The 14,163-nt window shown below is 37.0% G+C and overlaps 1 protein-coding gene across 7 annotated transcripts in view; it reads left to right on the forward strand.

Annotated features, from left to right (window-relative positions):
- Nucleotides 1-14,163, forward strand: part of ATRX (ATRX chromatin remodeler) — a 305,789-nt gene that overhangs the window by 147,590 nt on the left and 144,036 nt on the right. The gene's annotated exons all lie outside the window — the stretch shown is intronic.

Here is a 14,163-nt window from a genome sequence, read left to right on the forward strand (position 1 = left end):
TCGAGACACAGAGATAGAGAGATAGAGAGAGAGAGAGCATGAGCAGGGGGAGAGGCAGAGGGAGAAGCAGGCTCCCTGCTGAGCCAGGAGCCGGACGTGGGGCTCGATCCCAGGACTCTGGGATCATGACCTGAGCTGAAGGCAGACGCTTAATGACTGAGCCACCCAGGCGCCCCCCCCAACGTGGGGTTTGATCCCACGACCCTGAGATCATGACCTGAGCTGAAATCAAGAGTCGGACGTTTAACCAACTGGGCAACGCATGCACCCCTATTTTATGAAACTTAAAAATCTTCATTAGGCTATATTAATATAATTAGAGACATGAAATGACTTGAGATTCTTGAATGTTCACCAAAGTGATTGTTTTATCTGGGGTAGAAAAATGTTTAAATATTATTGCTTAAATTCATAAAAGATTTTAATTTTTTTTGGTTAATCTTTTTATTTCTTTTTATTTTTTTTTAATTCAGAGAGAGAGAGAGTGAGCAAGCACAAAGAGGGGAAGTGGCAGGCAGAGGGAGAAGCAGGCGGTAGGTAGAGGGAGAAGCAGGCTCCCTACTGAGCAAGGAGCCTGATGTGGGACTTGAACCCAGGACCTTAGGATCTTGACCTGAGCCAAAGGCAGCCACTTACCCAGCTGAGACACCCAACCGGCTGAGCCACCCAACTGGCTGAGCCACCCAGGCATCCCAAAGATGTTAATTTTTTAAATAAGCTTTTTTTTATTGTAGTAGTTTTCAAGCATATGTATAGGCAGAGGGAATAGTATTATAAATCTCCATGTACCAGATACTCAGCTTCAACAGTTACCAACACATGGCCAGTCTTGTTTCATCTATTCTCTTCAGATTATTTTGGAGAAGTCTCAGAAATCATCTCATTGTGTATATATATAGTTCAGAATATATTGTCAAAAGATAAGGAAGCACCCTTAGACATTATTACAGTACCATTATTAACACTTAAAAATGATCATTAATTCCATAGTGTTATATCTAGTTAATATTCCAAATCCCTTCAATTTCCTCAGAAACATATTAGTGGTCTTTAAAGATTTATTTATTTGAGAGAGAGAGAGAAAGAGAGTGTGAGTGCGGGGGAGGGGCAGAGGGAGAGTGGGAGAGAGAATCCCAAGCAGATTCCCCACTGAGTGCAGAGCCTGATGCGGGGCTCAATTTCATGACCCCAAGATCATGACCTGAGCTAAAACCAAGAGTTGGATGTATAACCAACTGAGCCATCCAGGTGTCCAAATGTTAGTGGTTTTTAAAAATAGTTGGTATGAATTAGGATATTAAGAAAGTCTTACTTCATGTTATGTTGCATTTGGATGTTATACCTCATAAGTCTATTTTTATTTTAAATATGAAGTTTTCCTTTTTCCATTTTTTTCTTTCTTATAGTACATGTGTTTAAAAAGCTAGATAATTTGTGTAGAATTTCCTATATTTGAGCTTTGCTGGTCACATTTCTGTGGTATATTTTCACTGGTTCTCGTATGTCCTATAAACTCTTGGATATAGAGGTCTGATCAGATTTAGATTCAGTTCTTTTTTGGCAAAAATACTCATGGGTGGTAATATATAACTTCTTGCATCTCACTTAGAGGTACTTCTAAGAGTAGTTGTCTTTTTGTGATGTTATTTAAATTTTATTTAAAAAATTTGAATAGTAGCATTTGATAAATAGACATTAAAATTCTATATTATCATTTTCTTCTGATCCCTATCAGTATACACACATGTGTTTCACATAAATGCAGTCACTGTATGTGGTATATGCTGTATTTTCCTCTCCCTTTCATTTCATATAATTTGAATATATATTAACGTGTTCCCTGTACTTTTCATTGTTTTATAATGTTTATTTTCTAATTAACTTTTTTTGTTTACTAAATTGAATCTGTGTGCTTTTTAAAAATCAAGTATTACCGTAAGGCTACGTTGAAAAATCAATAGTCTTCTGTTTTACCCAGACTCTACTCAAAGGTAATGACTCAATTCTTCTAGCTGTTCTTTGCTTTTACTTGTATGTTTCTGTTTAATATGCTTATAATGCTATTTCTTTATTTTTCAGTTTTAGACATTACCATTATTATATGATAGTTGTGGATTTAGTTCTCATATACTGCCTGCCAAAGACAGAGTTTCCTCCTCCCATTCTCTCAGTATGGTTATACCACAGTTCTGGTGGAATAATTTTCATTGTTTGCATGACTATAACTATGTAAATATTCACAAAAGGGCTACGTAGTGTATATTGCATATATTTCTCATACATACACATATACATGTGTATATACACATAGTATATGATGATTACATTCCTTTGTCCTTTTTGTTTGCTTTTCCTAGAGTTAATAATGTTTTGGATTTTTTTGTCTTATTTTCTGCGTACTTTTGACTACTTAATTTCCTATGTATTTAGCAAAACCCTAAAATTCCTCAGTAACTTTAACACATCAGGTGAATGATCAGTTTAGTTTTTTTTCTTTGAAATGACACTGATAGAGCCTTTCCCCCCCACTTCTAATCTGGTCTGTTTCATCTACTTTCACTCTTCTGGGAATTTCCTCACCCATTTCTTGTTTTGGATCTCTTATTTCCTAGATACTTATTTTCCCATGCACTGTACTTCCCAGAATTTTTCAAGGGGGTTAGTCACCTTACTTTAATAATGGACTAATTTGGCAATCTGGTAGGCCTGTGACTCTTCCTTATTTAATTTAGCCTTTCAACCAATTTTCCTGCTTTCACTCCACACTTCTCCCGAACTGTTTGTGTTAACTGATGCCTCCTTGTCCTTAATCTTCTGAGGAACATCAAATATGTGATTCTTGTTTTTCTCCTCCATGGGAACTTAAGTTTCAACCTTCTTTATTTTGTTATGTCATTTGACATTTGTCCATATGCCTTCTAGCTTTCACAGTTTTGTTGACATTTCATTTCTGTCAGGATCTTCCTTTTTCTTCTTTTTCACCTGTGGGATTATAACTTTTTTGTTCTTTCATATCATTTTAGTAAAGAAATATGTTCATTCCACCATTCTGAGCCACTTGCAATGGTTTTGCTTAAGTAAACTGTCCCAAGAAATTAATTAATTAATTTATAAGATCTTATTTATTTATTTGACAGAGAGAGAGTACAAGTAGGGGGAGTGGCAGGCAGAGGAAGAGGGAGAAGGAGAAGCAGGTTCCTTGCTGAGCTGGGAGCTCGATGTGGGGCTTGATCCTAGGACCGTGAGATCATGACCTGAGCCAAAGGCAGGTGCTTAACTGACTGAGCCACCCAGGCGCCCCATTTCCAAAAAAATTTAATATAGTTTTGTATAGCCACCAATTACGTATGATGTATTTCCTATACTAAGTTCACAATCAAAGGATTTTTATCAAAAGTGTATTTCCCAGTAGCCATTACCACAATTAAGATGTAGAAAACTTTAATCAGTACTTCTTGGTCAGTCCTGAACCCTATATACCTAACTGTAGGGAATCTGTGATCTACTTTTCTCACTATAGATTATATTTGTCTTTTTAAAAGTTTCATGTCAATGAAATCACATAGTATGTTCTTTTATGTAATTTTCAGTTTAACAGTTTTGAGATTCATCCATGTGTATGTGTTCCAAGTACTTTGTTGTTTGTATTGTTGAGTACTATTCCACTGTATGGATGGGCTACAGGTTATTTACTTATTGATGGACATTTGGGTTATTTTTGGCTTATGAATCAGTTTGTCACAAGTATTTCTGTACAGGTCTTTGTGTAGAAAGATGCTTTCGTTTCCCTTGGAAAAATATCTAGAAGTGGTATTACTGGGCCATATGGTATGCGGACCATACCATATGGCCAAATGGAACCAGTGTTCCATTTCTTCATTGCTAGTGTATAGGAAAGCAGTATCTTTCATATATTAACCTTATATCCTGCAACCTTGCTCTAATCACTTAGTTCCTGGATTTTTTCAGTAGTTGTTTTGGATTTTCTTTATATGAGATCATTTCATCTGTGAACAAAGACAGTTTTATTTTTTCCTTCCCAATCTATCTTTTTTTTTTTTTTTTAAGATTGTATTTATTTATTTGACAGAGAGAGACACAGCAAGAGAGGGAACACAAGCAGGGGGAGTGGGAGAGGGAGAAGCAGGCTTCCCGCCGAGCAGGGAGCCCAATGTGGGACTCGATCCCAGGACCCTGGGATCATGACCTGAGCCGAAGGCAGACGCTTAACGACTGAGCCACCCAGGCGCCCCTCTGTGTACCTTTTAATTGCTTTTCTTGTTTTATTGCATTAGCTAAAATTTCTGGTATGATGTTCAAAAGGAGCGGTGAGAAGGGATATCCTTGCCTTTACCTGACCTTAGTGTGAAAGCTTATAGTTTCTCACCATTAAGCATTATGTTAGCTATTGATTTTTTTGTAGGTACTTATCAAGTTGTGTAAGTTCTCCTCTATTTTCTCATTTACTGAGAATTTTTATCATGAGTGGGTGCTGGATCTTTGTCAGATGCTTTTGCTGCATCTATTGTTATGATCATGTGATCTTTAAAGCCTGTTGATATGATGGATTATGTTGATTTTTGAATGTTGAACCAGTGTTCCATATCTGGGATAAATCCTACTTGGTTATGGTGTATAATTCTTTTAATACATTTTTGGATTTTATTTGCTAACAGTTTGTTGAGGATTTTAGCATTTATGATTATGAGAGATATTGGTTTGTAGTTTCATATCATGTCTTGGTATTAGGGTAATGCTGGCCTGATATATTGAATTAGGAAGTGTTCCCTCTGCTTTATCTTCTAAAATAGATTGTAGAGCATTGGTATAATGTCTTCCTTAAATGTTTGTTGAATTCACCCCTAAACCCACCAGTGATGCTTTCTGTTTTGGAAGATTATTAATTATTGACATAATTTCTGTAATATGTATGAGCCTATGTAGATTACTTGATGATTGGCTTTATAGTAAACTGCCAAATTGTTTTCTAGTGTGGCTATAACATTTTGAATTACCATCAGCAATATATGAGAATTCCAGTTTCTCCATGTCCTTACCAATAATAGTTATTAGCAGTTTTTAACATTTCAGCCATTTTAATAGATGTGTAGTGTTACTTCATTGTTATTTTAATTTGCATTTCTCTGATGACTAATGAGATTAAACATCTTTTCATGGGTTTAATGGCCATTTATATATCCTTGTGATGTGTTTATTCAAATGTTTTCCTCTTTTTTGTGTGTGGGGAGTTTTGTCTTTTTTTTTTTTTTTTAAAAGATTTTATTTATTTGACAGAGACACAGCGAGAATGGGAACACAAGCAGGGGGAGTGGGAGAAGGGAGAGAAGCAGGCTTCCTGCCAAGCAGTGAGCCGGACGCGGGGCTCGATCCCAGGACTCTGGGATCATGACCTGAGCCGAAGGCAGACGCTTAACGACTGAGCCACCCAGGCGCCCCGGGAGTTTTGTCTTTTTATTTAGTTAAGATAGTTCTTTATTTTTTATACAAGTCATTTTTAAGGTTTATGTATTTTGTATATTTTCTTCCTTTGTGACTTCTCTTTTCATTTCTTTAATGGTATCTTTCAAAAAAGCAGAAGATTTGAATTTTGATAAAGTGTTACTCATCAGTTTTTTAATGTTTGCTTTTTTTTTTTTTTTTTTTGGTGTGCATGTGTGTGTCCTATTTAAAAAATCTTGGTTTACCCCAAGGTTGCAAATATTTTCCTCTCTGATTTCTTCTCAAAATTAGGTATTTTTCTTTTTTTTCTTAGATTTTATTTATTTATTAGAGAGAGACACAGCGAGAGAGGGGACACAAGCAGCGGGAGTGGGAGAGGGAGAAGCAGGCTCCCTGCAGAGCAGGGAGCCTGATGTGGGGCTGGACCCCAGGACCGTGGGATTGTGACCTGAGCTGAAGGCAGATGCTTAATGACTGAGCCTCCCAGGCGCCCCATGTACTTTTTATTTTTAAGTTAGAGTTTGTGATTTCTTTCATGTTAATTTTAGCATGTTAATGATATGTGAGATATGGGTGAAGATTCATATTTTATTCCAATATAGTCAGTTATTCCTCTATCATGTGTTGTAAGACTTACTTCTTCATGGAATTACTTTGCATCTTTGTAAAAAATCAACTTATCACATATTTGTGAATCAGTTGATCTATATGTCTATCCTTAAACTAATACCATACTGTTTTGATTACTGTAACCTTGTATTTTATAGTAAATCTTGAAATCAGATACTGTGACTCCTACATCTTTGTTCTACTTTTTCAGAATTGTTTTGGCTATTAACTGTTACTTGCATTTCCATATAAATTTTAGTATCATCTTGCCACTTTTCATAAGAGTCCTTCTGGAACTTTTATTGGGATTATGTTGGATCTTTTGATCAGTGACATCTTAGCAGTGTTTTTCTCCTGTTACATGAATATAGTATGTCTCTCCATTTATGTAGTTTTCCTTTGATTTCTCTTAGCAGTGTTTCATACTTTTCATTATACAAATCTAGCATATATTTTGCTAAGTTTTTCTGTAAGTAGTTCATGTTTTCTGATGTCATGATAAATGAAATTTCAAGTGATTTAATGACTTTGTATTCTGTGATTTAGCTAAATTCTCTTAACTAGTTCAAGTAGCTTTTTTGTAGATTCTTGACAATTTTCTACCTTTACAATCATATCCTTACATACCTAACCACTTCACTAATTTCTTTCAAACCTATTGTTAATTTCTGTTTTAAAATTATAAATGGATGTAATTTCACTCTTACTCTTTTTTTTAGAGAGAGAGAAAGAGGGAGTGTGTGTACAAGTAGGGGGGAGGGGCAGAGGGAGAGGAAGAGAATCTTAAGCAGGTTCTATGCTCAGTGCAGAGCCCAGCACAGGGCTCGATCTCATGACCCTGAGATCATGATCTTAGCTGAAATCAAGAGTCAAGACACTTAACCGACTGAGCCACAGGTGTCCCTTAATTTCTCTTTTTTAATTGAAGTATAGTTGACATACAATATTATATTAGTTTCAGGTGGACAACATAGTGATTCAGCATTTATATACATTATGAAATGATCAGCACTGTAATTCTAGTTGCCATCTGTCAGCAATGTTTTATTACAATATTATTGATTATATTCCCTATACTTTAGTATTCACAGTACTTTAGTTCCCTGTGACTTATTTATTGTATAATTGGAAGTTTGTACCTCTTGATTGCTTTTACTTCACTCATCCACTCTACCTCCCTCCCCTCTGGCAACCACCAGTTTGTTCTCTGTATTTCAATGTGTTTTTATTTTATTTTGTTATAGATTCTGCATATAAATGAAATAATATGGTATTTATCTTTCTCTAAATTATTTCACTTTGCATAATGCCCTCTAAGTCCATCCATATTGTCGCAAATGGTAAGATTTTATTCTTTTCTTATAGCTGAGTAATACACACACACACACGCACACAACACATCTTCTTTATACATTAATCTATTGATGGGCACTTAGGTTGTTTCCATATCTTGGCTATTGTAAATAATGCTGCACTTACCATAGAGGTGCATATATCTTTTTTTGAATTAGTGTTTTCAGTTTCTTTGGATAAATACCCAGAGTGGAATAGCGGGATTGTATGGTCTCTCTATTTGATCATTTTGAGGAACCTCCATACTGTTTCCCATAGTAGTCGTACCAATTTTTATTCCCGTATCAGTAGTGAACGAGGCTTCCCTTTTTCCCACATCTTCATCAACACTTACTATTTCTTGTCTTTTTGATACTAGCCATTCTGATTTGTGTGAGGTGATATCTCATTGTTGCTTTGATTTGCATTTCCCTTATGATGAGTGATGTTGAGCATTTTCTTCATGTGTCTCCTGGTCATTTGTTTGTCTTCTTTGAAAAATGTCTGTTCAGGTTCTCTGCCCATTTTGTAATTGGATTGTTTTTGTGTGTGTGTATGTTGAGTTGTGTGAGTTCTTTATATATTTTAGATATTAATCCCTTATCAGGTATATCATTTACAAATATCTTCTCCCCTTCATTAGGTTGCCTAATCATTTTGTTGATGTCTTCCTTTGCTGTGCATAAACTTTTTAGTTTGAGGTAGTCCCCGTTACTTATTTTTGCATTTTGTTGCCCTTCCTTGAGGATATAAATTCAAAAAGGTATTGCTAAGACTTATGTCCTACAGTTTGATGCCTGTGGTTTCTTTTAGGAGTCTTAGGGTTTGAGGTTTTACATTTAGGACTTTATTTTGAGTCTGTTTTTGTGCAGGGTATAAGAAAGTGGTTTATTTCATTCTTTCTCATGTAGCTATCCAGTTTTCCCAGTAACATTTATTGAAGACTGCATCTTTTTCCCATTGTATATTCTTACATTCTTCATGGTAGATTAATTGACTGTATAAGTGTGGGTTTATTTCTGGGTTCTCACTTCTGTTCCACTGATCTATGTATGTGTTTTTTTTTTTTTTTTTTGTGCTAGTACCATACTGTTTTCATTAGCTTTGTAGCTATAAGCTTTGTAGTACAGTTTGAAATCTGGTGCTACTTCCAAATACCTCTAGCTTTGTTCTTTTTTCTCAAGATTGCTTTGGCTATCTGGGGTCTTTTGTGATTACATACAAATTTTAGGATTCTTTGTTTTAGTTCTGTAGAAAATGCTGTTGGTATTTTGATAGATACTGCATTGAGTCTGTAGATCACTTTGGGTAGTATGGACATTTTAACAATATTACATGAGCGTGGTACATCTTTTCATATATTTGTATCATCTTCAATTTTTTTCATCAAATATACAATAATATTGTATTCTTTTGCTCTGATTGGTTCTTTTTAAATATTTTCTATTGACGTTCTCACTCTGTTTATCTGTTCTTTTCCTGAGTTTGATGAACATCTTGATGACCATTACTTTGAACTTTTTATCAGGTAGATTGCTTATCTCTGTTTGTTTAGTTCTTTTTCTGAGGTTTTGTCTTGTTTTGTTTGGAACACATTCTTCTGTCTTCTCTTTTTGTTTCTTTGTGTTTGTTTTTATGTATTAGAATAGCTACTGCTCTTGGTCTTGAAGGAGTGGCTTTATGTACAAGACATCCTCTGGGATGCAGAAGTGCAGTCCCCATTAGTCCACCAGAACCAGGCCCACCAGGGCTGTCTCTTGTGTGGGCTGCCTGCATCTTCCTATTGTGGCTGGGCTGAGACTCTTGCAGGTATGCTGGTAGGCAGGGTTAGCCACCATTACCCCCAGGAGCCATCAACCTCAGGTGCCACTTTGGAGGTACACCAGTCCCAGCTGAGGCCACCTATCAAATGTGGTAGGGTGGGTGGGGAGGGGGTTGGTACTGGCCAAGACCACCTGCCAGGTATGGTGGTGGATGCTTACTTTCTTCAAATACTTTTTTTTTTTTTTTTTTAAAGATTTTATTTATTTATTTGACAGAGAGAGACACAGCGAGAGAGGGAACACAAGCAGGGGGAGTGGGACAGGGAGAAGCAGGCTTCCCGCGGAGCAGGGAGCCCGATGCAGGGCTCGATCCCAGGACTCTGGGATCATGACCTGAGCCGAAGGCAGACGCTTGACTGAGCCACCCAGGCGCCCCTCAAATGCTTTTTAATGTATCTCTTTGGTAAAAATCTAGAAAATCAGTCTTGCATTCCTAGAATAAGCCTTGCTTGGTCATGGTACATTACACTTTTTATATATTGTTGTATTTCTTTCTTTTTTTTTTTTTTTAAAAGATTTATTTACTTGAGAGAGAGAGAGAATGAGCATGAGCAGGAGGGGCAGAGGGAGAGGGAGAGATTCTCAAGCAGACTCTGCACCGAGTGCAGAGCCCAACGCAGGGCTAGATCCCATGACCGTGAGATCACAACCCCAGCCGAAACCAAGAGCCAGGTGCCTAAATGATTGCACCAACCAGGGGCCTCTACTGTTGTATTTCTTTTTTTTTTTTTTTTTTTTTTTTTTTAAAGATTTTATTTATTTATTTGACAGCGAGAGACACAGCGAGAGAGGGAACACAAGCAGGGGGAGTGGGAGAGGGAGAAGCAGGCTTCCCGCAGAGCAAGGAGCCCGATGCGGGGCTCGATCCCAGGACCCTGGGATCATGACCTGAGCCGAAGGCAGATGCTTAACAACTGAGCCACCCAGGCGCCCCTCTACTGTTGTATTTCTTTTGCTAATATTTCAACAGTGTTTTTACCTCAGTGTTAAGTATGCATGTTCCTTTGAAGATTTCTTATATATATGTTTCTGGTTTTGCTATCACAGTAATACTGTTCTCATATAAAGTGAGTAGGGAAGTGTTCCCACCTCTTCTGTCTTCTTAATGAATATTTGTAGAATAGATATTATTTCATTCTTAAAAGCTTCATAGAGGGGCGCCTGGGTCGCTCAGTTGTTAAGCGTCTGCCTTCGGCTCAGGTCATGATCGCAGGGTCCTGGGATCGAGCCTCACATCGGGCTCCCTGCTCTGCAGGAAGCCTGCTTCTCCCTGTCCCACTCCCCCTGCTTGTGTTCCCTCTCACTGTGTCTCTCTCTGTCAAATTAATAAATAAAATCTTAAAAAAAAAAAAAGTTTCATAGAATTCTCCAGTGAATCATGGGCATGTAGTTTTCTGGGGTTTTTTTTTGTTTTGTTTTTTTAACAGCTTCAGTTTCTTTAATAAATGTACGGCTATTTAGACTGTTTCTCCTTAGATCTGTTTTGGTAAATTTTGTCTTTAACAAATTTGCCCATTTCATTTCAATAGCCAAATTTATTGGTGTAAATTTGTTCATAATATTCTGGTTTTTTTCGTGTTTTTTTGTAGGCTTTGTTATGACATCTCATCTTTCATTTCTTTTGTTGATAATTTGTGTCTTATCTTTTTTCCTTGTTTAGTCTCTTTAGAGGTTTAGCAATTTTACCCTCATTTTCAAAAATACCAGCTTTAGGTTTCATTAATTACTCTCTTGTTTCACTTTTTTCCATTTCATTGATTTCCAGTCTTATCTTTATCTTATCCATCTTCTTTGGGTTTCATTTACTCTTCTTTTTCTAGCTAATTAAGGTAGATTTTAGATCTTGCTTTTTAGAAAATATATGTATTTAATGGTATAAATTTCTTTACTGTGTTAAGCACTGTGCTATATGAATTTTGATTTTTTTTGTTTCACTTTTACTGTGTTCAGAGTCTTCTCTAATTTAAAACCTAGAAATGCTGTATATTTTTTGATTTTTTTCCTTTTATATATTCTGTTGTTTCTAGCTGCAGTATTCTATAAATTTTAATTAATTGTGCTGGTTGATTATATTTCAGGTCTCATATTTTTTTTTTATTTTTTTATTTTTTTATTTTTAAATTTTATTATGTTATGTTAGTCACCATACAATACATCATTGGTTTTTGATGTGGTGATCCACGATCCATTGTTTTCATATAATACCCAGTGCTCCATGAAGTACATGCCCTCCTTAATACCCATCACTGGGCCAACCAATCCCCCCTCCCCTCTAAAACCCTGTTTGTTTCTCAGAGTCCATAGTCTCTCATGGTTCATCTCTCCCTCCAATCCCCCCCCCCATTTTCCCGTCCTTCTCCTAATGTCCTCCATGCTATTCCTTATGTTCCACAAATAAGTGAAACCATATGATAATTGACTTTCTCTGCTTGACTTATTTCACTTAGCATAATCTCCTCCAGTCCCATCCATGTGGATGTAAAAGTTGGGTATTCATCCTTTCTGATGGCTGAGTCATATTCCATTGTATATATGGACCACATCTTCTTTATCCATTCATCTGTTGAAGGGCATCTCGGCTCTTTCCACAGTTTGGCTATTGCGGACATTGCTGCTATGAACATTGGGGTGCATATGGCCCTTCTTTTCACTACATCTGTGTCTTTGGGGTCAATACCCAGGAGTGCAATTGCTGGGTCAGAGGGTAGCTCTATTTTTAAATGTTTGAGGCACCTCCACACTGTTTTCCAAAGTGGCTGTACCAACTTGCATTCCCACCAACAGTGTAAGAGGGTTCCCCTTTCTCCACAACCTCTCCAACATTTGTTGTTTCTTTCCCTGTCCATTTTTGCCATTCTAACTGGTGTAAGGTGGTATCTCAACAGGTCTCATATGTTTTACGATGTTCTAATATTGAGAGAGCAATGTTGAGGTCTCTAAGTATAATTGTTGATTTGTTGTTTTCTCCTTGCAGTTCTCAGTTTTTTCTTCTTGTGTGTTGAAGCTCTGTTGTTAGGTACATGTACTTGTAGGATTGTTGTCTTTCTAGTGGATTGATCCATTATCAATAAGTAATGTACCCTTTTATCTCTGTAATTTTCCTTCATCCAAAATCTTACCTACTTTATGTGGTAATAATATATCTACTCCATCTCTCTTTTCCAATGTTTTATTTTGAAAAGTTCCAACATACAGCAAGGTGAACAGAATTTCACAGTGATTTCCCATAAGCTCACCTCCTTGAGTCTTCCATTAATGTTTTAGTATACTTGGTTTATTACATTTCTGTTTATCTACTAATCTATCAGTTATTACATTTCTTATGCATTTTATTTTTATTTTTTATTTTTTTAAGATTTTATTTATTTATTTGACCGAGAGAGAGAGAGCACAAGTAGGCAAGAGAGGCAGGCAGAGGGAGAGGGAGAAGCAGGCTCTCCAAGGAGCAGGGAGCCCGATGTGGGGCTCGATCCCAGGACTCTGGGATCATGACCTGAGCCGAAGGCAGCCGCTTAACCGACTGAGCCACTCAGGCGCCCCTACATTTCTTATGCATTTTAGTGTCAATTGTAGAATCATTTCACTTAACCCAAATGCTTTAGCATGCATATCTTTTTTAAAAATTAAAAAAAACCATATTTTTAAGTAGGCTCCACACCCAGCATGGAGCCCAATGTGGGGCTCGAACTCACAACCATGAGATCAAGACCTGAGCCGAGATAAGAGTTGGACACTTAACCCAACTGAGCCACCCAGGCGCTCCTAGCATGCATATTGTTAGCTGGAATTTGTAAAGATTTAGAAGCTTTCCTTTTTATGTAAAATTTACATTCAGTGAAATGTACTAATCTTAAGTGTACATTTGTTTTCAACATACCATGGAATGCACAGATCTATCTTATATATTTTTGTGGTTTTCTTCAACTTGCCTTTTTTCCTTTTCCTTGATGTTTTGAAAGTTTTACATGTTGTGTCTGCCCTTAACTGTGGTACAACTTATCTGTTGAATGGATATAGTACCGTCAGTCCTTTCCATCTCCACATCCTCTTTTGAGGGACGGTTAGGTTGTTGGAACATTTTTCACTAAATTGGGAGTATCCTGTTACATATTAGAATGACTTCTGTTGTGCTTCTTTGGCTCCTTTTCTAAGAAAATTATTTACTTAGGAGCCTAGGTGGCTCAGTCGGTTAAGTGTCCGACTCTTGACTTCGGCTCAGGACATGATCTCAATGTTGTGAGATTGAGCCTCACATTGGGCTCCATGCTGGGTGTGGAGCCTTCTTAAGATTCTCTCTCTCCCTCTCTTTCTCTCTCTTTTTCTGCCTGTCCCACCTCCACCCCCCCGCCAAAATTATTTACAATTTAAGTGTTTTAAGTGCACAATTCAAAGAAGTGCATTCACAGTGTTATGCAATCATCACCACCATTTGTTTTCATGAATTTACCATTATCCTAAACAGAAGACTCTACACATCTAAAAATAAACCCCATTCTTCCCAGCCCCTTTTAACCTCTCTTTTATTTTCTGTCTCTAAGTATTTGTCTGTTCTAGGTACCTCATATAAATGGAATCCTACAATATTTGTCCTTTTCTGTCCAGCTTATTTCATATGGCATAATGTTTTCAAGATTACTCCATTTTAGGGGCGCCTTGGTGGCTCAGTTGTTGGGTGTCTACCTTCGGCTCAGGTCATGATCCCAGGATCCTGGGATCAAGCCCTGCATCGGGCTCCCCGCTCAGCGGGAAGCCTGCTTCTCCCTCTCCCACTCCCCCCTGCTTGTGTTCCCTCTCTCGCTGTCAATCTCACTGTCAAATAAATAAATAAAATCTTTAAAAAAAAAAATTACTCCATTTTATATTAGCTATCAGAATTTCATTACTTTCTAAGGATGAATAAAATATGGTATACATATATTATATTTATCCGATTATATGT

Source organism: Phoca vitulina, unplaced genomic scaffold (genome assembly GCF_004348235.1).
Source record: "Phoca vitulina isolate PV1807 unplaced genomic scaffold, GSC_HSeal_1.0 scaffold51, whole genome shotgun sequence".
In the NCBI taxonomy this organism is placed as follows: Eukaryota; Metazoa; Chordata; class Mammalia; order Carnivora; family Phocidae; genus Phoca; species Phoca vitulina.